We start from the raw sequence: 24,575 nt of genomic DNA, 5'->3' as shown, positions 1-24,575 counted from the left end.
TCCAAAGGGCAGGGGGGCACAGATAGATCAAGGACCTCTGGGTCATAGCTAAAGGGGGCCACTGGTACCAAGGAAACACTCTTGAGATATTTTTCCCACTGATCTCTTGTCACACATCAGCCTCCCACAAAAAAAAAAGAATCTTGGACTTGAATGGAATGATCTGAAAGCAAAGACTGGCTCAGGGCAGAGGATACAGGAGTAAATGGGGAAGAAACAATGGGATGGGATGGGAGGAGAGTATTAGGAGGTTGAATTAGAAAAAAGAAGTTCCAAGGTAGTTTTCTAAAAGTGCTTCCATCAAGACCCTGCCAGTCCACTGTCATCTTTGTGTGAATGGGCATATGTGGCCCCCTCTTCTCTGCATGGCTCTGCATCCACTGCGAGGTGAGGGAAGCGTGGCTTGGGTCTCTGCCCCCACTTACCCCACAGCAGGGCACCTTGAGCAGGGACCAACTTGAATATCCTTTTATGAGAACATCTATTTGAGTTCTCACAGGAATCATGAGTATGTGTTCAACTAATCATTCGCCAATTACCTAGCATGGCAGAGATTTTGCTGAATAAAAAATTATTTGTGGAAAATGCACTGGCTTTAGCCATCAAACTTTTTGACAGAAATATTAAAAATGCAGGGAGAAATTTTCCATTAGGGCACTGGCTGTCCATATTTCTTGACAAGATCTTATTATTGAACCTGAGGTAAATGCTTGTACTTCAGTAGCTAGCAGCAATTCTCTGCCTTTGTGTTTCAAATTCCAGTAAAAAATCTCGAATGTCGAAGTGTGTGTCACTCACTAAATAAAATTTTATGCTGGAGAATGGGAGAAATGTTGCTGTTGAGTCATTTGATGTCATGCCTGGCAGGAATACTGATGACTTGAATGAGCGGGCTGATGAAGACGGAGGGAAATGGGAATATTTTGCTAGGCGTGGGGTTTGAGGTTTGTGTCTGGCAGTGTTAAATTTTCCTCACTTGCTTCTCTACCACCTATGACAAACTCATGGTCTGTATCAGAGTTCGTGTGTGTAAGTCATCTCCATCCTGGGTGCAGCATACCATCCACCAGGAATACGGACCAGTGTTTTAACCTGAAAGCCTTGAGAGAGTTTTAAGCTTTTTAAAGATCATAGTTTCATTATGATGGCTAAAATTTTGTGCACCTAACAGGTACTCAATACACAGATCTAGTGAATTGATCAATTGAGCATGTATAGCCATTGCATATAACAAACACTTGTATAAGTGTTCTATAGAAATGCTAATTCCTCTTTGATTTGTTGGTAGTTGGTGCAGCTTAGTGGAAAGACTTTGGACTTGGGTTTGAATTTGTCCCTTTTCACTTCTTACTATTTTTATGACCTTAGGGAAAACTTTAAGGAAAAATTTTATGTCTGTTTTCTCCTTTGTAAAATAAGGAAAAAAAAATTTATTTCGTGAGGAAGAAGATCGATATAACATACAAGGAGTATGCATAGCATGATTCCTAAGCAGAGCAATTGCCCCCAAAATTCTAGTCTCCTTTCGTTAAATTGCTTGGTATTTTGAGGGAATAAATGGTTACACTTTTGTAAATAGTAAGGTAGATGAATCTTTGTGTAACATATTTACAAGAAGAATACAGCTAAAAAAAGGCTAAAGCAACTGTGATAGTCATGATTACCAATCAACTACTTCTGGTACTTCTCTTTGCTGGCACAAAGTAGGGTAGGATTTTATTTTGCAATATCATTTAAAGTTAGATGTGGCTGTGTCACTTGATTTGGCCAATAAAATGTGACAGGTTATGTAAGGGAAGGCTGAAGAACCAATGTATCTTTTGCCAGATTTTCTTCCCGCTGCCTGAGCAATTGTAGCAGCAAATAACTAAAGTACCAGCAATGTGCAGAGCCCCCTTGCTGAGTGTAAGGCCACTAAGGTTTGGGGGTGGTTTGTTAACACAGTGTAGCCTAGCTCATCCTGACAGATATACCAGTAACCCATTTGGTCAGTTCATTGAGTTGGTCCAGTTCAGAATCTTAGAGTGTTAAGAAGAGTAATTTTTTCTGCTAGAATCCATCTCAGCAATGATTCAGAAAGTTTGGAGAGCTGTTACATTTTTCCTATGGTTTGGTTAAGGACTGTAGTTATTCTGCAAAACTTCTAATCTCACCAGTGACCTTTAGGAAGATTTGGTTCCTCATATTCTCATCAGCCCCAATCATGACAATCAATCTGCATGGTCCAGTGCAGGAGCCACTGGTCTCATATGGCTATTACAGTTAAATAAAACTTGACATTTAGTTTCTTAGTCCCACAAGCCACATTTCAGGTGCTCAGTAGCCTCAGGTGGCTAGCACATACATAGAACATTTCTTTCATTGCACAAAGTTCTATTTGACGCCCCTGTTAACAGACAATTGAAATTCTCTCAACCATGTGAAGCTCTGTACAATTGAAGCATCTCTTGTAGCCAGATTGTCAGCTCCTAAGCCTTCCTCCATAGAAATTGATTGGCCACTTCCTTTGGATCTTGTTCTTCAATTGCAGACTCTTAAAATGCAAAGGAAAAGATTTCCTTAGGCTTTCTAGAGAAAATGTACTTAGTACATCCAAGGCTTGAGTGCCAGTATAATAATGAGTGTTATTGGTGGTGGTTGAGGGTATTGTTATTCATTGTCTCTTCACAAAGCAGAGCTTCCCAGGGAGGTAAGGAGGCATTTCGAGAGGTAGTGACTTAAAAGGAAGTGTGGATGATTCTTCCCTAACAAATGAACCAAATAAAGATCCAAATCTTCCTAAAGGTCACTGGTGAGATAGGAAGTTTTCCAGAATAGCTATAGTCCTTAACCAAACCAAACCATGTTAACATTAAACATGAGGTTTAAATATGGGTACCATAGTTAGGATATTCTAAGTGATGCTGCTGGAACAAACAATTTGAAGTTCTGAGAGCCTAAGACAACAAAAACCCCTTTCTCCTTCATATCTGTAAGACCTCTAGGGATCCAGGCGACTGTCCCAAGCAGTTCTCCATTTTCCATAATCCAGACTGCCTTCATTTTGAGATGTTTAAGTCACCTCCCTGATCATGGCAGCAAGAAAAGAATGCTAGAACATCCTGCACCATCAAAGAAGTCCTCTAGCATGGCAGCGGCATACGTTACTGCTTCTCACACCCCACCGGCATTAGTTATATGGCCCTTCTCTCCCATCCAAGGTGGGAATTAGGGAAGTGTGATCCTTCCAGTTAGGGGAGTGTGATGCATCCACAAAGAGAGGATAAGTAGATATAAGTAAATATTAGAAGCCCTACCACAAGGTAGGAAATGCATTTTTGACAAAATTCACTAAATGTGTAGGGCTCTACAGAGCCCATGGCTGATGTTTTCCAGAACAGTGTTCGATTGTTGGTAATAGGATCAGATTTCCACAGTTCCCAACGATTCTGCCAGCTTGTGAGATAGAAGTTGAGTTCTCTGCTCTTACAAACCTGAGTTTTCATTTCTGTATCGTACTGCTCTCCACTGCCATAGTCTTTGGGGCAGTCAGAAAACAGTGCCATATCCTGTAACTGTAATTGAATTACTTAGCTTTCCTCTGGGGATTAAAATGTGATGGCACGGTGGGGTTGTTCTATGACTCTCTCCTACGCTGTTGTTGTTTCTGTAGGTTTCTGTGGCCACTGGTAGCCCTCCTGAGAGGCTGCTCTTCTGAATGCACAGACGGCTCTAAATGCTAATGTGGACCTGCACCTTCTCTGCTTTCTGCACTGCTCATGAGCACAAACCCCCTCTTCCTGTCTCCCTTCCATTCCATTTTTATTCTAAGAAATTTGGAATTAATACGTTTGGCAATAGAGAGTGTTCGTTTTTTTTAAATGTGAAGTATATTGAGATATAATTTATATAACATTTTCCCTTTTGAGGTGCAGAGTCTATACCTTTTGGCAATATGTACGGATGTGTAGCCACCACAAGTGAGAGACAGGATCTCTCCCCAAATTACCTATCCCTCTGAGGTCAGTCTCCATTTCCCACCTCATTTTCTGGCAACTCTGGTCTGATTTCTGTCCTTGAAGTTGTCTTTTCCAGAATATCATAGAAATGGAACCATAGAGTTAGGTAGCTTTTTGAGTTTAGCTTCTTTCACTTAGCAAATTGCCCTTGAGATTCATCCATACTGTCGCCTGCATTAGTAGTTTTTCATTGTTGAGCAGTGCTCATTGTTTCATAGTTTGTTTATTCACTATTGATAAACATTTGGATTATTTCCTGTTCATCAAAGGTTTTTAAGAGGAGAATTGAAATATCCTATCATTTGGAGGATGGTTGGTTTTAAGGAAGGAAATAGGACAGTGGCTGTGGATTTGATGAGATGACTATCAGCAGTCTCTGTCTGAGGTGTGAGCAGGTTTTTGCACACAGGGAATTAGAGGCTATGTGTTCACTGGAAGAGAAGCGGCAGGGACAAAGGTCTGGATGGAAATATAATGATCTCAGCTTGCGGCTTTCATCCAAGTAGTGCTCAATTTGTCTGAAAGCTAATGTGAATTTCTTGAATCTCTGGGAAGCTCCTACAGGTATCTCAGTCTAAAGAAGTAGTTCTAGATGTGGTTTCCCGACCTGCACTAGCAGTATCATCTGGGAACTTGTTAGAGATTAATAGTCTCTGCCTCACCCCAGACTTCCTGAATCAGAAACCCATGGATGGGGCCCAGCAATCTGTGTTTTAACAAGCTGTTTAGAGTATTCTGATGCATGCTAAGTTAGAGGACCATAGCCTGTAGAACTAAATACAGGGGATTCCCAGGAAAGTCACCCCAGAGCTGCTTCAGATCTAATGTGTCTGCCTGCAAGCGCTCTGCCTTCTGGGCGCCCACCATTGCCTCTGATTGTCTGATCAGGAACCTGATGGGGAAGGATGTTATGAGAAACGTCATTTTCAGCTTCTTTTCTGAAATCCAGAGGAGGCTCAAAGAGAGGGAAGTGGTGGTAAGTTGGTAATGAATGATCTAGGGAGATGTGGGAAAGGGTATAGAGCTGACAGGATTCTTGAGTGATGGGTGGTGGTGGTGAAAAGCAGTGAGGCTTCTGCCGATGCTTCTAGCTTTAAAACCACATAATCACTCCACTTGTTTCTGCCTTCTGCTTAGTTAGGGGGGCACCTCACTGAACTTCTGTTTAAATGCTCCTGGATTCATGGATAGCAGATTAGTGGCTACTTCTGCAAATGTGCTATTTCCAGTTTCTGAGGCAATCAGGTCCAGTTATATTCCAAACATAGGCACAGTTGCGATTTCCAGTAAACTAAGACGGTTTCTTCATGGTGTGTGTAAATTCAGTCACAATATATCTATGGTTTTTCTGCTTGCTACTCTAAGCCAAGAAGGAAGGTAAATAATATTTAAGCAACTTGTAAACCAAGTGTGTAACCATTTTGCACAATTCATGGTTTTATTTAATGAGCTTCGGTACCACAGGATAAGAATTGTTCCCAAATGGCTTCAATCAACTAGACTATTGAACAGAAATGCAGAATGTAAATTGGGTTTTAACTAAAATCATAGTGCTATTACTTTTTATGGAACCCATTATTTCTGGTAGGGAGGAGGGATGTAGAAAACTGTCATTTTGGAAATGCCTTCTGGGGCTTGACCAAGTGCTTTTGGAGCACTAATGAATGCTCTGAGGCTTGATTTATATGCTACTTCAGGTTGTAGGGCTGATATATGACACATGGCTCTTAATCATGTGGCTTTCATATCTTTGTGGATTCCACACACTACCTTTTAGATCCATTTTGCTCATACCTACTAATTTATAATTTTAAAGTCAGAGGGAATGTGTGTTTTCTTTCACTTATATTCTGGGTAGATTTTTTTTTTCTTTGAGGTTGATGGTGAGATACTTATTTTGAAAACATGGAGAAAGGAAGACACACTATCTGATATTTTTCTCCTGGTAACTGGATGTAAAGAATCATGTGAGACGGGATCTCTCTCTTTTGTTGTACCCCTCCCAGGCTGCTGTGGACTTTGGAATTCAGAGTGAGATGGGTAACTGGATCAGTGCGTGCTTGACCGATAGCACATATTACTCGCATGTTGATAGTTTCAAAATTCCAAAGCTGCAGATACACATTTCTGTATGCCTGCTAGATACTTTCACCTGAAGGTCTCCAAGTCCATATGTGCTAGACCAAACTAAGGAGACTTCTTTCTCTCCTGTGCAGGCATTAGTTCTACCTTCCCAGCAGTAGTAAACATTTCTTGGGGACAGTGAGCCTTAATCAACATTATCTTACAAGGCTTGGGGAATAGTATACACTAAACAAATTCTTGTTGATTGAAAAATAGTGGTGGCATCAGCAAGTGGTTTATAAGCTTGGAAGGGAGGGGCTGATGAGGATATTGAGAATCTGTTGATTTATAATGTCTCCCCTAGTGAACCTCTCATTGCTAGAATCTACTTTTAGCCACTGCCTCTTGGCCACTCTGGTGCTTAATAGTAAACATAGAAGGCAGCAAGCCATGTTGGAAAGAGTACATGTTTTAGCAGCTATGTGTTCATATTCTGATTCTGCCAATTAGAATTTATTTAATGACTAACTCAGCTATGAAATGAAGTGAAAACATCCACTGTGAGAGTACCTTGAAATTGCTAAAGTTAAATGGAGAGCCTGAATAGATGCTAACTACATGATGGATATGCTCTGGGTATTTCAAGTTTGTGTGCTCTCTTGGGGTTCATGAGGGATCCTCCCAACCATCCCATGATGTTAGGAATGACTGTGTTTTCTAATTTAAATGTGAGGAAACTGAGGCCTGGGGACCTTGAGCTGGTAAGTGGGGAACTGGAAGTAGGAACTGGATTTTTTTTCTGGCACCAAATCTTTTGCTCATTCTCCCCATTTAACTATCAGCCTTGTGCAAAAGCATCCCGATTCTACACTCAAGGCAGAAACAATTCCTATTTTCCGTTCATCTACTTTTAAAGCTCCTTCGAAGCACTGTGTATATACTGTTTTTCTCTAACACTGAACTCTTTTGCCTTGGGATTATATATGCATCTGAATTCCTGAAAGGATGTGAGTTCTCTAAAGCAGGGCCATGTCTGATTTATCTGGGTGGGCATTGTGTCTGGCACATAGTAGGGACTCAGTATAGGTTTGTTGAATTGGTGAAGGGAACGGTCAGGACACAGAAGAGTCAGAAGGTTCCCTTAATTAAAGAAAAGAGGAACTAAAAGTATTGTTTGGCATATTACTTCAAAGCCAGCATGTGAGCTAACAAGACAGGAAGCATCCATCTGCAGGTAATGTGCATGCCCACCCCACTGAGAGTGTGAATTATGTTTTTAAAGGGAGACAGGGAACCCTGGTTGCTTTTGGCAAAAATCAGTTGGGAGAGAGGGCCCAGGGAAGGAATGCTAAGTACTTTCTCCAGTCTGTGTTGCCAGTTCTCTGTGTGGCTCTGGGAAGGGAGAGAATTTCTGAAAGGGAACTGATGTTTATTCGTCAGGGAGTGATATTCTCATTCCTATTGTTCTGATGCTGATTGCACAAGCACCCTTCTTGCCCAAGCATGTTTTTGAGTACCTTTCCCTATTGCCTTGTCCAGATCATCTGAACTGCAGCCCTCTGTGTCTTACGGAACTTGGCTGTGTCCGTGGCCCCTTTCCACTCCCCATATACTCAAGTGGATTCAATATATTTTCAAGGCCAATTTGAAAATGCACCATCAGCATTGAAATGTGCATAGTCTTTGACTTGCTAATTCCACTTTTAGGAATTTCTCCTATAGAGATTCTTCCATGAGATGGTAAAAATACGCGTGCATAGGCTTCTGTGTAATAATAAAAATTAACAGTACCTGCAGAGCTCATCTGTAAAACATTATTTAAATAAATCTTGCTATAGCCATTTTAGTAACTGTTCAAGTGATTAAGATAGATCTCTATGCAAGGATATACTTATGTCAAAAAAGAATCTGAGGGAGGGGAAATTAAAGGGTTTCATCCCCTTTCATGTATCTTCAACTATTTCTGTTCATTGCGATCATTCTGTTCCACTTGTAAACATAGCCCTTTCTCTTCCATCTTAAAAAAAAATCAAAATCCTCTCTTATTGTTAGGTCCCTTCTGTTACAGATTCATCATCTCTGTCCTTTCTCTTCCTATCAAAGTTTTTGAGATAGGTCTGGACACTCAGGGTCTGTGAATTTTTACCTCCCATTTAGTTCTCACCCCAGTCCATCTGGCCCCTTGGCCTGCATGCTGCTGAAACTACCCTCCTGTTTATCAGTGAATGGCGAGGAAACCCGGTGGCCTCCCACCTCTCTGGGCGGCCATTGCAGAGTCCTGGCCATCCCTCCCTTCTGGGGCTCCCCAGGGTTCTCTCTTAGGGTCACTACTTTCCCCCCTTCCTTCTTCTACATGCTCTCTGGATGACCTCATCAACCCATATACTTCACTGACCTATTTTCTGATGTCCCCCAAATTTGGATGTCCATTCGAACCTTTTTTCCTAGCTTTAGACACCATGTGGCTCTACCTTTGGGGTTTCAAACTGAGTATGTTTAAAACTGAATTTACAGTCTTCGTTTTAAGCTGAGCCGTCTCCTGTATTTTGTTTTGTGGTTGGGGGCAATACCGTTTAGCAGTCAGCTGAGGTTGGAAGCTGGGAGTCACCTGATGTGCAAATGTGTCCTATCCATCTCTTATAGCACCAGGACCAGGCACAATGGCAGGCAGCTAGGGAGCCCTCAGTAAATATTTGAAAGTAGGAAGGAGGGATTAACTGGCTTGGTGGCAGATGGAGTGCCATGGATTTACCATGATGTGTCATTTCTTACTGGGCAGAAAGGAACTGGGTATGGCTCAGTCACTTTGGCTCTAGATGGGTCACATGCCTAGTTCTAGACAGTGGCACACGGGCAGTAGCGATGTCCACTTTTGGGCCTGCACCTAAGATATCCCCTACTCTCTTACTCTCCCCATCTACATAACTAGAAGCAAAGGACTAATTCAGTCCAAGTCCAAAGGCCTAAGAAATAGAAGGGCCAATGTCCGAAGGCAGGAGGAGATGGATGTCGCAGCTCAAGCAAAGAGTATATTTGCCTTTACTCCATTTTTTGTTCTATGCAGGCCCTCAACAGATTAGATGATGCGCTCTTGAACCAGCAAGAGCAATATTCTTTACTTAATCTACAATTTAGATGCTAACCGCTTCCAGAATCACCCTTAAAGACATACCCTAAGATAATGTTTTGCCAGCTGTCTCGGAATCCATTAGTTCAGTCTAGTTGATACATAAAATTAACCATCACACAGTGTTAAGAAAAATATTTCAGAGGCAAGAGGCTAAATGTCAAACTGGTGCTGCTGGGGTATTAGTTGGAGTATATTAGCCTGCTTTGCTCTAGCGTTGCAATCAGTAGAGCAGAACTTGGCAGGGAATCTGTATTGCAGCAGGTTACACCAGGGTACAAATATGCTTGGAGAACAGGGCCTCAATAGTCTGAAAAAGCATTGGCCCTTGAAACAGGGAGGCCCTGTAGAGGGAAAGGCTACCTGATTGCTGGACTTTTTGTCCACTCTTAATTGATTTTATCTTTGGTTAGCCTGGAAGCTCCAATTTGAGTTTGAATTTGAAACATGGATTTTTACAAAAGTGCATTTGTGTGGGCTATGTTGCAAAGCTTTCTGAGGCCAAGTCTATGGCTCGTGATTAAGTTTTTTTCCTTTCTGAATATCTATGTCTTCCCCTAGTAGGGATAAGAGAGCAATTAGAACACTTCTACTTTGAGTTGTATTGGATTTATGACTGAATTTTGTTGATCATGGCTATGAGGAGACAGAATGGAGATTTTTCAGCCTGATGACTTGCTGGATTTAAATGCTATTCCATGCTGTGTGTATAAGCATGAAGAGATCTAAGGCCATAAAGACTCTTCCGGCTTCTTTCCTCACCATTTTTACCTATGTAATGCCCAGCGCCTCTTTGATTCCAGTGATCTCTTACATCCTTTATTGTTCTGTCCATCCATTTTAATCTCTCCTCTTGTTTCAATTTTAAACTGTCTTAGACTAGTGTGAATCTAGTCTAAAGCAAAGGCACAAGCAAAGACAGATTTCACCTACAATTCTATGTAACAATATTCTTTAAGGAAACAGTCATATGTTTGAGTGTTTTTTTTTTTTTGAGAGGGTATCTCTCATATTTATTGATCAAATGGTTGTTAACAACAATAAAATTCTGTATAGGGGAATCAATGCTCAATGCACAATCATTAATCCACCCCAAGCCTAATTCTCGTCAGTCTCCAATCTTCTGAAGCATAACGAACAAGTTCTTACATGGTTAACAAATTCTTACGTAGTGAATAAGTTCTTACATGGTGAACAGTACAAGGGCAGTCATATCACAGAAACTTTCGGTTTTGATCACGCATTATGAACTATAAACAATCAGGTCAAATATGAATATGTGTTTGATTTTTATACTTGATTTATATGTTGATCCCACATTTCTCCCTTTATTATTATTATTATTATTATTACTTTTAATAAAATGCTGAAGTGGTAGGTAGGTGCAAGATAAAGGTAGAAAACATAGTTTAGTGTTGTAAGAGAGCAAATGTAGATGATCAGGTGTGTGCCTGTAGACTATGTGTTAATCCAAGCTAGACAAGGGCATTAAAACATCCACGGATGCAGAAGATTTCTCTCAAAACAGGGGGGGTGAGATTCTAAGCCTCACCTCTGTTGATCCCCAATTTCTCACCTGATGGCCCCCCTGCAACTGTGCCTGACTTAGGTTGTTCCTCCCTTGAGGAATCTTACCCGTCTCTAGCTAACCAGTCATCTTCCGGGGCCACACAGGGAAATGTAAAGTTGATAAGTGAGAGAGAAGCCATATTGTTTGAAAAGGTTAGCTTTTTACTTCTTTACAGGTTTATGCCCTGTGGCTTCTATGCCCAGCATTTGTCTTGAGGTATCTTTACCACTTGGAGGAATTATGATACTCGGTAAATTCGATATGAGGCACAAATTCTATTTAAGGGTTGTAATTAGGAAGGAATAAGAAAAGCTATAGAAGTAGCAGGCAGAAGAAAACATGGGAAGATTGATTATTTTATTGACATATCTTCTTGTAGAGTAACTTAAGCATGTATAGGTTTTAAACTACTAATTAAATTGTGCACACACATTAACATAATAGGAATACAGTTACATAACCAAAGCAGATCTATAATTACCAGCCATCTCCAGTGAAGCCAAGAAAACCAGTTAGGTACCCTAGGCATTTGTGAAAATTTGTCTATGATATAATGGATATTGTTAGCATATAGGTTTTCATAGTACTCTCTAATAATTCTTTGTATTTCTGTGGGGTCCGTTGTGATTTTTCCTTTCTTGTTTCTGATTCTGTTGATGTGTGTTGACTCTCTTTTCCTCTTAATAAGTCTGTACTTGAACAGTCTGAGAAAAATCAGACAAATTAAAACAACCTATTCCTGGGAACTGTTCACATCCCATATGTTCTTTTTACAGTAGATAGTCTGTAGTTGTAAGATTTTGGAGCGCTACAACTTGCACTTCTCCTAATTCTTGGTTGAGTTCCAACAGTATAGATCCAGTCAAATTTGTTGTTTTACTGTATGCACAGGCCAGCTTAGATATCTCCTTCTTCATTCCCATGGCAAGTCCAGGAACCGGTGGGATGAATGCAGCTATAGCTATAGCAGCGCCTGGATCTTTGTTGAGGTTTTTGATGATCATCTTCTGGTATGACTCTTCCAGAGAGTGCTGATGTTGGAAGTTCTTCTTCATATCGTATCTTAATTCATTTTCTGGGTAGCCAAATTAGGCTTTGATCCTCTCTATAAACACAAACAGACCCTTTGTCCACACTTTGATATGCCCTTTATACAATTGTGTAGAACTCATTGGAGGTCACCACACAGGAACTGCTTTTTTTTTTTTTTTTCAGAGAAAGGAATATTATCAGAAAAGTGTACATCCATAGCCGATCATTTGACACCCTTTAAGTGATCAAAATTAAGGATATTTAAAGCATGCATTAATCGTTGATTTACAGTTAGTTTTATCCTATCAGGGAGTAATCCCCCTTTTCTTTCTTTCTTTCTTTTTTTTTTTGTTATCATTAATCTACGCTTACATAAAGAATATTATGTTTACTAGGCTCTCCCCTCTACCAGGTCCCCCCTATAAACCCCTTTACAGTCACTGTCCATCAGCATAGCAAAATGTTGTAGAATCACTACTTGTCTTCTCTGTCTTGTACAGCCCTCCCCTTTCTCCCACCCCCACTATGCATGCTAATCTTAATACCTCCCTTCTTCTCCCCCACCCTTATCCCTCCCTACTGACCCATCCTCCCCAGTCCCTTTCCTTTTGGTACCTGTTAGTCCATTCTTGGGTTCTGTGATTCCGCTGCTGTTTTGTTCCTTCAGTTTTTCCTTTGTTCTTATACTCCACAGATGAGTGAAATCCTTTGGTATTTCTCTTTCTCCGCTTGGCTTATTTCACTGAGCATAATAGCCTCCAGCTCCATCCATGTTGCTGCAAATGGTAGGATTTGCCCTCTTCTTATGGCTGAGTAGTATTCCATTGTGTATATGTACCACATCTTCTTTATCCATTCATCTACCAATGGACATTTAGGTTGCTTCCAATTCTTGGCTATTGTAAATAGTGCTGCGATAAACATAGGGGTGCATCTGTCTTTCTCAAACTTGATTGCTGCATTCCTAGGGTAAATTCCTAGGAGTGGAATTCCTGGGTCAAATGGTAAGTCTGTTTTGAGCATTTTGATGAACCTCCATACTGCTTTCCACAATGGTTGAACTAATTTACATTCCCACCAGCAGTGTAGGAGGGTTCCCCTTTCTCCACAGCCTCGCCAACATTTGTTGTTGTTTGTCTTTTGGATGGCAGCCATCCTTACTGGTGTGAGGTGATACCTCATTGTAGGTTTAATTTGCATTTCTCTGATAATTAGCGATGTGGAGCATCTTTTCATGTGTATCTTGACCATCTGAATTTCTTCTTTAGAGAACTGTCTGTTCAGCTCCTCTGCCCATTTTTTAATTGGATTATTTGCTTTTTGTTTGTTGAGGTGCATGAGTTCTTTATATATATTTTGGATGTCAAGCCTTTATTGGATCTGTCATTTATGAATATATTCTCCCATACTGTAGGGTGCCTTTTTGTTCTGCAGATGGTGTCTTTTGCTGTACAGAAGCTTTTCAGCTTAATATAGTCCCACTTGTTCATTTTTGCTGTTGTTTTCCTTGCCTGGGGAGATATGTTCAAGAAGAGGTCACTCATGTTTATGTCTAAGAGACTTTTGCCTATGTTTTTTTCCAAGAGTTTAATGGTTTCATGACTTACATTCAGGTCTTTGATCCATTTTGAGTTAACTTTTGTATATGGGGTTAGACAATGGTCCAGCTTCATTCTCCTACATGTAGCTATCCAGTTTTATCAGCACCGTCTGTTGAAGAGACTGTCATTTTGCCATTGTATGTCCATAGCTCCTTTATCAAATATTAATTGGCCATATATGTTTGGGTTAATGTCTGGAGTCTCTATTCTGTTCCCCTGGTCTGTGACTCTGTTCTTGTGCCAGTACCAAATTGTCTTGATTACTATGGCTTTACAGTAGAGCTTGAAGTTGGGGAGTGAGATCCCGCCTACTTTATTCTTCTTTCTCAGGATTGCTTTGGCTATTCGGGGTCTTTGGTGTTTCCATATGAATTTTTGAATTATTTGTTCCAATTCATTGAAGAATGTTGCTGGTAATTTGATAGGGATTGCATCAAATCTGTATATTGCTTTGGGCAGGATGGCCATTTTGACGATATTAATTCTTCCTAGCCATGAGCATTGGATGAGGTTCCATTTGTTAGTTTCCCCTTTAATTTCTCTTAAGAGTGACTTGTAGTTTTCAGAGTATAAGTCTTTCACTTCTTTGGTTAGGTTTATTCCTAGGTATTTCATTCTTTTTGATGCATTTGTGAATGGAGCTGTTTTCCTGATTTCTCTTTCTGTTGGTTCATTGTTAGTGTATAGGAAAGCCACAGATTTCTGTGTGTTAATTTTGTATCCTGCAACTTTGCTGTATCAATTCTAGTAGTTTTGGGGTGGAGTCTTTAGTGTTTTTTATTTACAATAGCATGTCATCTGCAAATAGTGACAGTTTAACTTCTTTACCAATCTGGATTCCTTGTATTTCTTTGTTTTGTCTGATTGCCATGGCTAGGACCTCCAGTACTATGTTAAATAGCAGTGGGGAGAGTGGGCATCCCTGTCTAGTTCCCGATCTCAGAGGAAAAGCTTTCAGCTTCTTGCTGTTCAGTATAATGTTGGCTGTGGGTTTATCATAAATGGCCTTTATTACGTTGAGGTACTTGCCCTCTATTCCCATTTTGCTGGGAGTTTTTATCATGAATGGATATTGAATTTTGTCAAATGCTTTTTTAGCATCTATGGAGATGATCATGCGGTTTTTGTCTTTCTTTTTGTTGATGTGGTGGATGACGTTGATGGATTTTCGAATGTTGTACCATCCTTGCATCCCTGGGATGAATCGCATTTGGTCATGGTGTACGATCCTTTTGATGTATTTTTGAATTCGGTTTGCTAATATTTTGTTGAGTATTTTTGCATCTACGTTCATCAGGGATATTGGTCTGTAGTTTTCTTTTTTGGTGGGATCTTTGCCTGGTTTTGGTATTAGGGTGATGTTGGCTTCATAGAATGAGTTTGGGAGTATTCTCTCCTTTTCTATTTTTTGGAAAACTTTAAGGAGAATGGGTATTATGTCTTCCCTGTATGTCTGATAAAATTCTGAGGTAAATCCATCTGGCCTGGGGGTTTTGTTCTTTGGTAGTTTTTTGATTACCGCTTCAATTTCGATGCTGGTAATTGGTCTGTTTAGATTTTCTGTTTCTTTCTGGGTCAGTCTTGGAAGGTTGTGTTTTTCTAGGAAGTTGTCCATTTCTCCTAGGTTTCCCAGCTTGTTAGCATATAGGTTTTCATAGTACTCTCTAATAATTCTTTGTATTTCTGTGGGGTCCGTTGTGATTTTTCCTTTCTTGTTTCTGATTCTGTTGATGTGTGTTGACTCTCTTTTCCTCTTAATAAGTCTGGCTAGAGGCTTATCTATTTTGTTTATTTTCTCAAAGAACCAGCTCTTGGTTTCATTGATTTCTGCTATTGTTTTATTCTTCTCAATTTTATTTATTTCTTCTCTGACCTTTATTATGTCCCTCCTTCTGCTGACCTTAGGCCTCATTTGTTCTTCTTTTTCCAATTTTGATAATTGTGACATTAGACCATTCATTTGGGATTGTTCTTCCTTCTTTAAATATGCCTGGATTGCTATATACTTTCCTTTTAAGACTGCTTTTGCTTTATTCTACAGTAGTTGGGGCTTTATGTTGTTGTTGTTATTTGTTTCCATATATTGCTGGCTCTCCATTTTGATTTGGTCATTGATCCATTGATTATTTAGGAGCATGTTGTTAAGCCTCCATGTGTTTGTGAGCCTTTTTGCTTTCTTTGTTCAGTTTATTTCTAGTTTTATGCCTTTGTGGTCTGAAAAGTTGGTTGGTAGGATTTCAATCTTTTGGAATTTACTGAGGCTCTTTTTGTGGCCTAGTATGTGGTCTATTCTGGAGAACGTTCCATGTGCACTTGAGAAGAATGTGTATCCTGTTGCTTTTGATTGTAGAGTTCTGTAGATGTCTATTAGGTCCATCTGTTCTAGTGTGTTGTTCAGTGGGTCTGTGTCCTTACTTATTTTCTGTCTGGTGGATCTGTCCTTTGGGGTGAATGGTGTGTTGAAGTCTCCCAAAATGAATGCATTGCAGTCTATTTCCTCCTTTAGTTCTGTTAGTATTTGTTTCAGATATGTTGATCCTCCTGTATTGGGTGCATATATATTTATAATGGTTATATCCTCTTGTTGGACTGAGCCCTTTATCATTATGTAATGTCCTTCTTTATCTTTTGTTACTTTCTTTATTTTGAAGTCTGTTTTGTCTGATACTAGTATTGCTACACCTGCTTTTTTCTCTCTGTTGTTTGCATGAAATATCTTTTTCCATCCCTTGATTTTAAGTCTGTGCATGTCTTTGGGTTTGAGGTGAGTGTCTTATAAGCAGCATATGGATGGGTCTTGCTTTTTTATCCGTTCTATTACTCTGTGTCTTTTGATTGGTGCATTCAGTCCATTTACAGTTAGTGTGAATATTGAAAGGTATGTACTTATTGCCATTGCAGGCTTTACGTTTGTGCTTACCAAAGGTTCAGGGTTAGCTTCTTTACTATCTTACTGTTTAACTTAACTCGCTTGTTGAGCTATTATAAACACGGTCTGATGATTCTTTATTTCTCTCCCTTCTTATTCCTCCTCCATTCTTCATATGTTGCGTGTTTTGTGCTGTGCTCTTTTTAGGAGTGCTCCCGTCTAGAGCAGTCCCTGTAAGATGCCCTATAGAGGTGGTTTGTGGGAGGCAAATTCCCTCAACTTTTGCTTGTCTGGGAATTGTTTAATCTCTCCTTCATATTTAAATGATATTCGTGCTGGATACAGTATTCTTGGTTTGAGGCCCTTCTGTTTCATTGCATTAAGTATATCATGCCATTCTCTTCTGGCCTGTAGGGTTTCTGTTGAGAAGTCTGATGGTAGCCTGATGGGTTTTCCTTTGTAGGTGACCTTTTTTTTCTCTCTGGCTGCCTTTAATACTTTGTCCTTGTCTTTGATCTTTGCCATTTTAATTATTATGGGTCTTGGTGTTGCCCTCCTTGGATCCCTTGTCATCGGAGTTCTATGTACCTCTGTGGTCTGAGAGGCCATTTCCTCCCCTAGTTTGGGGAAGTTTTCAGCAATTATTTCTTCAAGGACACTTTCTATCCCTTTTTCTCTCTCTTCTTCTTCTGGTACCCCTATAATGTGGATATTGTTCGATTTCAATTGGTCACTCAGCTTTCTTAGAATTCTTTCATTCCTGGAGATCCTTTTATCTCTTTCTGCATTAGCTTCTCTGTATTCCTGATCTCTGTTTTCTAGTCCATTAATGGTCTCTTGCATCTCGTCCATTCTGTTTTGAAGTCCTTCCAGAGCTTGTTTTATTTCTGTATTCTCCTTCCTGAAGTCATGCATATTTCTCTGCAAGTCCATCAGGATGGTTATGACTTTTGTTTTGAATTCTTTTTCAGGAAGACTGGTTAAATCTATCTCCCCAGGTTCCTTCTCAGGGGAAGATGTAGCAGATGCTGAAGCTGTCTGGGTTAGTCTTCTCTGGATCATATTTTTTTGCCTTTTCATGTTGATAGGTGCTATTGACTGTCAGCTGGGAGGGCCAAACTTTCCACTTGCTCCTGGTCTTTCTTTACTGGGACAACTGCGTCCCCTAGTGGCTTTTGTTGGGTAATTGCGTGTGGACTGGGTCTTTGTGTCTTGCCTGGCCAATATTGAGGAAGCTCCCTTTCTGAGGGCGTGGCCAGCTTTAGGCTGCTTCTCTGCTTTCGCAGCACCCAGAGGGGTAATGGATGGGGGGCTGTTTGGCTGTTTACCTCCGTGAGGGGTCTCAGAGCTATTGCCCAGGGGATTAGTGTGCCTGATTTTCCATGTAACTTTCAGCTGCTGGACTGTGACCTGTGTTGTTTTCGTCCAGCTGTTGCATCCCTGTCCCTTTTAGACTTTCAAAAAGCACTTGCTTTTCTTTTTCACAGGGGCATCAGCTTTGGAACCTGCTCAGAGGTCTTGCTGCCCTGTTTCCCTAGTTTCCAGCCCTCCATGCATGCAGTGTGTCTGCGCTCTGGTGCGGATGTCTGGGGCTGGGTGTTTAGCAGTCCTGGGCTCCCTCTCCCTCCCTGCTCTGACTTCTCTCCTCCTGCCGGGAGCTGGGGTGAGGGGCGCTTGGGTCCCGCCAGGCTGGAGCTTGTATCTTACCCCTTTCACCAGGCGCTGGGCTCTCGCATGTGTGGATGTAGTCTGGCTGTTGTCCTGTGTCTTCTGGTCTCTCTTTTAGGATTAGTTATATTTTTTGTATTTTCAAAAATATATATGTTTTTGGGAGGAGATTCCCACTGTCCTACTCACGTCGCCATGTTGGCTCCACCCCATTTGAGTGTTTTTTATTATCTTCTTTTTGCTTAGGTGTATCTTTGAATTTTCTAAATTATATGTGAATTTTTTGGTAGTATAAGAGCTTTTTTTTGTTTCTGAAAGATTACATAAGGAGAAAGAATTTTAAAATAATTATAAAGAAATAAAGCAGTCTGTCTGGATTTTGTCCAAAATGCCAAGCAGGGACTTTATACTCACTATTCGGAAAAGGATACAGACACCCGAGAATGAGAAGATGAGATACAGAGGTTGGTGTAGAGCTCATGGGCGAAGGCATGGCATAGGGATCTGTGAAATCAGGCTGTCCTTAGTTATCACCTGGGTATAGGTTTCCTCTTCTGTATAGAAAGGATGGTAATTGCCTTGTAAGAGAAATGTGAAGATTAAATTAAAGTGGCATGTAGTGCCCATCCCTTACCTGTAGTAGTCAATGGACAGCAGTCGCATGGCCTGTGTGCCCCGATCCCCACCAGGCTCTCACTCTGAAGCCAGCCCATGGCAAGCGCAAATAATTGATCATAACATCTGTGCTGTTAAGCTGGTATTCAGGCTGAAACTTCACCAGGCTTATACTGCAAGTAAAATGGAGTTGTGTTTTGATGTCTTGGTAGTAAACACTTAATTCTTACTAGGCATGATAGTGGTTGTGATGGTAGAAATATTAGAGCCAAGAATGGCTGACTAAGCTCTTTTGAAATGATCTTCCCTCAGATAACAACCATAGAATCTAGACAAAATACATAATAAAATTGGAGGCACTGGAGAAAGAGCAGAAGCAAGCAGATGTGGATGGGAGTTAACACTTAGAACAGGGAACGGTTTTGGGTGAGTTTCCCATTTTCATAGCTGCTGGCCTGAGGGTGGGCCCAGTCTGCACCAGGCAGGACAGAAAATTCAGTCCTGGTTGCTGGAAGAACGAGAGGACAGAGTTTAGAGCAACAGCAGGCATTGGAACATGAGGAGAGTATCCTGGAAAAGGATGCAGAGAAAGGGAGGTCCTGATAATGTGTATAAACTTCAGACAGCCAAGCTAAGTTTAAAATAAGTAAGTTGACATTTAAACTTACGGCTGAGAGAAAGTTTGCAGTTTGAACTCAAACAAAAATCCCAACAATCTTCAGAAAAATATAACACAATATAGGCTTTCATGACATAACACAACATATACTTCCTGTCTGATTTCAAATTCCTGGATAAATCCAAAATTAGGATATTAAAAACTGGAAAGTATGACCCATTCTAAAAAGAAAGGACTATTGGAGAGTAAACAAATGGAAAATAGAACTATACCTACTGAAATAGCAAGTGGTTTTTGACAAAAGAACAAAGACAATTCAATGGAGAAAGAATTGTTTTTTCAACAAGCAGTGCTAGAATAGACATCCACATGTAAACAAACGAATCTAGATAAGGACCTTGCACCTTTTACAGAAATTAACTCAAATAGATCATAGCCATAAATTTAAAATGCAAAACTATAAATCTTGTAGAAGATAGCATAGGAAAACATATAAATGACCTGGGGTTTGGTGATGACTTTTTAGGTATAACACCAAAAGCATGATCCGTGAAAGAAAATTAATGTTAAGTTGGATTTCAGTAAAATTAAAAGCTGCTCTACAAAAACACTGTTAAGAGAATGAAAAGATAAGCCACAGACTGGGAAAAAATATTTGCAAAAAACATATCTGATAAAGGACTGGTATCTAAACTACACAGAAAACACTTACACATCAACATTAAGACAGGCAACTCCATTAAAAAATGGGTAAAATATCCGAACAGATACCACACCAGAGAAGATACTTAGATAGCAAATAAGCACATGGAAAGATGGTCAGCATCATATACCATTAGAGAATTACAATTTCAACATGATACTACTACACACCTATTCGGATGACTTAAAGCAAAACACTGATATAATCAAATGCTGTCGAGGATGTGGTACACCAGGAATTGTCCTTCATATTTGATGGGATTCAAAATGGTACAGCCACCTTGGAAGATATTTTGGGGATTTCTTAGAAAGCTAAGCATGGTCTTACTATAAGATACAGGAACCGTTTTTCTTGCTATTTACCCAAAGGAGCTGAAAACATGTGTCCAAACTAAAACCTGCACATGAACATATATAGTAGCTCAATTCATCAGTATCATAGCTTAGGAGAAACAAGATGTCTTTTAAGAAATGAATGGGTAAATAAGCTGTTGTACTTCTATACAATGGGATATTATAATTTAAAAAATGAGCTATCAAACCATAAAGTGACATGGAGGAAATTTAAATGCATATCGCTAAGTGAAAGAAGACTACATAAAAAGAAGTACATTTTAGATGATTCTAGCCATATGGCCTTAGAGAGGAAGCAAAACTATGGAAATAGTAAAAAAGATCATTGCTTGCCAGGAATTTGTGGGGATGGAGGAGGGGGTAGATAGGTGGGGCACAGGGGATTTTTAGGAAAGTGAAACTTGACTCTGTGATACTGTAATGGCAGGTACATGTCATTGATTTTTTGTTAAAACCCATAGAATATATAGCACAAAAAGTGATCCTAATATAAACATGGGCTTGAGTTAATGATGTATCAGTAGAAACTCATTAGTTATAACACACTAATAATGCAAGGTGTTACTAATAAGGGAAACTGTGTGTGTGTGTGCATGTATGCGTAGGGAGAGATGAGGCATATGGGAATTATCTGTACTTCATACTCAGTTTTTATGTAGTCATAAAACTGCTTTAAAATATTAAGCATATTCATTTTTAAAAAGACAATTAATAGTGCCTTAACCAAAATGGCAGAGCAGGGACCTCTAGAGGGGATTCAGCTCCAGGATTACTAAAAAATTTGGCAAAACGTAATAGAATCAAGTTTATCAGAACTCTGAAAGATAGTGAAAGGCTTATACAAATCAAATGAGTGCTTAGCCAGAAGAGAGACCACTGAAACACAGAGTAGGAGATCTGTTTTGGTTTTCAACTAACCCTTGTCCTCCCCTGACCCACTGCTAGTCTTATAGATGGCATCTTGTATTCCCAGTGTGGGTATTGGTTCTGGAGGGAGCACAGAGGGTCTAGTCTCCTGGGAATTGTGCTGGTCTGTTTTGACCTTATAGGGGTTTCTCTGAAGTGTCACTCTACGGGCTTGCCTTTGTTTCACCCAACATGGATCTCTGTCTTGGCAGGATCGTACATAATCAGACAAGTAAAAGAAAAAAAAAAAAAGACAAATGAATGAACAAGTTGCTATCACCTGGGACATGCCTAATACTTGGGGGAGACAATAAACATGCTGCAATTCTGGAAGTAAAAGCCAGGGAATAATCTTTTTTTGAGGAAATAGGGGCTTTGAAAAGCTACCATGTGTATCAAGAACCTAGAAAGATATGTACATGTGCAAGGTGGGACATATGTTCAGAAAAGACCTGAAAAGACCATAAATTTTCACCTCTGGGTGGTTGGTCTTCAGGCTTAGAGTAAGTGAAGACAAAGGTAGAGTTATAAATGGCCTGACTGAGCATCGAAGGTGTGCCTCAACACAAAGTTGGATTGCAAAGGTTTGGAGTATAGTTTGTTTTCTTTTCTATTGCTTCTTTTTTTTCTTTTTCTTATTTTCTTCATTCTCCTGTTCTTTTCCTTTGTCTTCACACATCAAAATATACAAAATGGCCACTATCCAATGAAAAATTGTGAAGCATGCAAAGAAACAGTAGAAATGGTTCATAACAAAAAAAAAGAAAAGTGAAAGAAATTAACAGAATTTGTCCCTGAGGAAACAAAGACATTGGACTTAATAGACAAAGACTTCAGATTAGCTGTCTCAAATACTTTCAAAGAGGTGAAGGAAACTACAGACAAGGAACTAAGAAAACCAACAGAACAATTCTTCAGCAAATAGGGAATATCAACAGAGATAAAAAGTATTAAAAAAGAGCCAAATAGAAATTTTGGAGCTGAAACTATAAAAACTGAAATGAAAAATTCACTATAGGGGTTTAATAACAGGTATGAACAGACAGAAAAAAGAATAAATGAACTTGAAATATGTCAAATTATATAGTTTCAGTAGCAAAAAGAAAAAAAATGAAAAAAGTGAACAGATTAGTCGATGTGTAAGACACTATCATACCAACACATATGTGGTAGGAATCTCAGGAGAAGAGAGAGGTAAAGAAGCAGAAAGGATATTTAAAAATGGTCTATAATTCTCCAGATTTGATTTAAAAATATTTAGAAAGGGAGATCCATACTGAGAAACGTAATAATAGTCAATTTCTTAGCAGAAACTGTGGTGGCCAGAAGGCAGTGGGATGATATATTTAAATTGCTGAGAGATACTAATGGTCAATTGAGAATTCTACCTGTGGCAAAGTGTATTTCAAGAGTGAAGAAATTAAGACAGTCTCAGATAAACAGTAGATGGAGTTAATTAATAGTATACATGCCCTGCAATAAATGCTAAGAGAAATCCTTCATGCTCAAATAAATGGACACTAGGAAGTAACTTTGAGCCATGTGAAGAGATAGACAACATTGGTAAAGGTAACACTATAGATAAGTATGAAACCCAGCATTACTGTATTTTTCATTTGCAACTCTTTTTTCCCCATGTATTAAAAGAGAAAGGCATAAAATAAAAATTACAAATCTTAGTATGTATGTAATGTATAAACATTTACTCTGTGGTAATAACAATATAAAGGAGGAGGAACAAAGATATACAGGAGCAGATTTTGTATCTTATTGAACCTAAATTGGTATTAATTTAAAATAGTTAACCTAATATGTTAATTATAAGTTGTAAAGTGTGGTAGGAAGCCAAGGAAGCCAAGGAAGCCAAGGAGACAAAGTTTCTGTTGAGGCTTTAGGAATGTGGAGGAATCTCAAGGTGCTTGGGTGCTCGAGATTGAAGCAGTGTAACAATGTATCCCTCCCACCGGGACTCAGTGGTAGGGAACAGCTTGTTGATCATCGTCATGGAAGCCCGTTAGTCTATAATACGGCATCCAGGTAACCTTTACAGAGATAGATTAAAATATAGCTAGCATCCCGAATACACCTATAGTGACCTAATAGCTCCCACTGCAACGGTTCCTGGGTGCTGACTCCCCCTGACCTTGTAGCGAATGTATGAAAGGCATGGCCCTGCTGCACTCGGGGCTCGGCCTTTGGATAGGAATCCGCTGAGCCAGTGCCGGCACTGATAAATGCTGCGTCTAGCCAAACGTCTCGGTGTCCCGACTCCTTGTTCATAGTTCCTGTGGTTCCTGCAACAAAAGTATACACTAAAAAAAAAATTTTTAAACAAATTAGAGAAAAGGATATGAGAAGGGAATCCAAGTGGTGCACTATAAAAATTATTTAAACATGAAAATGGCAATGATGGAGGAATGAACCCAAACATATAAGACATGCAGAAACAAATAGCAAAATGGGAGAAGTCCCTGCAGTAATTTAAATGTAAATGGATTAAACTCTTCAGTTAAAAGGTGAAGATTAGCAGAATAAATTTAAAAAAACACAATTCATGTGTGTGCTGTCTATAACAAAGTCACTTAGATCCAAAGAAGAAAGAAATTAAAAGGATAAAAAATTTGTTTTCTGCAAAGAGCCCATACAGTGGAACATTATTTAGTTACATACAGGAATGAAATACTGCCACATTCTGCCACATGGATGCACCTTGAACACGTTACGCTGAGTGAAAGAAGCTAAAGGCCACATGTATGATTCCATTTATATGAAACATTCAGAATAGGCAAATCCATAGAGACTGAGAATGGATCAGTTGTCGTCATGGGCTGTGGGGAACAGCTAATGGGGAGTGGCTGCTTAATTGGTGTAGGACTTCCATTTGTGCTGATGAGAAATTCTGAGACTAGATAGTGATGATAGTTGCACCACATTATGATTGTACTAATGTCACTGAGCTGTACACTCTGACATGGTTATACTGGTAAATTTTTGTTAGGTGTTTTTTTTTTTATCACAATAAAAAGAGAAAAAGAACATATTATCAATGGAGACTAACTCCAAGATACAGGAAATAGCATAAAAGGATTTTAAATTAGCTTTTATAACTATGTCCAGTGTCATAATAAAAATATGCTAATATAATGAATGAAGAGGTAGTGTTAAAGCCAGATGGTGAGTCAGAAAACTAGATCTGAAGATACTTCAGTATCAAAAGGGTTAAGGTAATGAGAAATTGAATAGGCCTGGCTATGAGTCTTAACAGGATGTTGCAAAACTCTATGTGGGAAGGTGTAGAGGTGATGCTTCTGTGCTCTGCTGCAACCTGCAAAAGGTCTAACAGTTGGTTTTGAGACTATCTCTTTCACCCTAGTAAATCGTGTTAACATCTTTTACTTTTGGGTACCTGAGATTGAAAATTAGAGTAGGGTATCATCAAAGAGGGTCTTC

General features: G+C 39.6%; 1 long non-coding RNA gene across 1 annotated transcript in view; it reads left to right on the top strand.

Annotated features, from left to right (window-relative positions):
• Nucleotides 1-24,575, top strand: part of LOC140848142 (uncharacterized) — a 152,238-nt gene that overhangs the window by 116,612 nt on the left and 11,051 nt on the right. The gene's annotated exons all lie outside the window — the stretch shown is intronic.

Source organism: Manis javanica, chromosome 3, assembly GCF_040802235.1.
Source record: "Manis javanica isolate MJ-LG chromosome 3, MJ_LKY, whole genome shotgun sequence".
Classification (NCBI taxonomy): Eukaryota; Metazoa; Chordata; class Mammalia; order Pholidota; family Manidae; genus Manis; species Manis javanica.
Note: the sequence above shows the minus strand (reverse complement) of the source record. Positions and strands in the feature narration are given on the sequence as shown.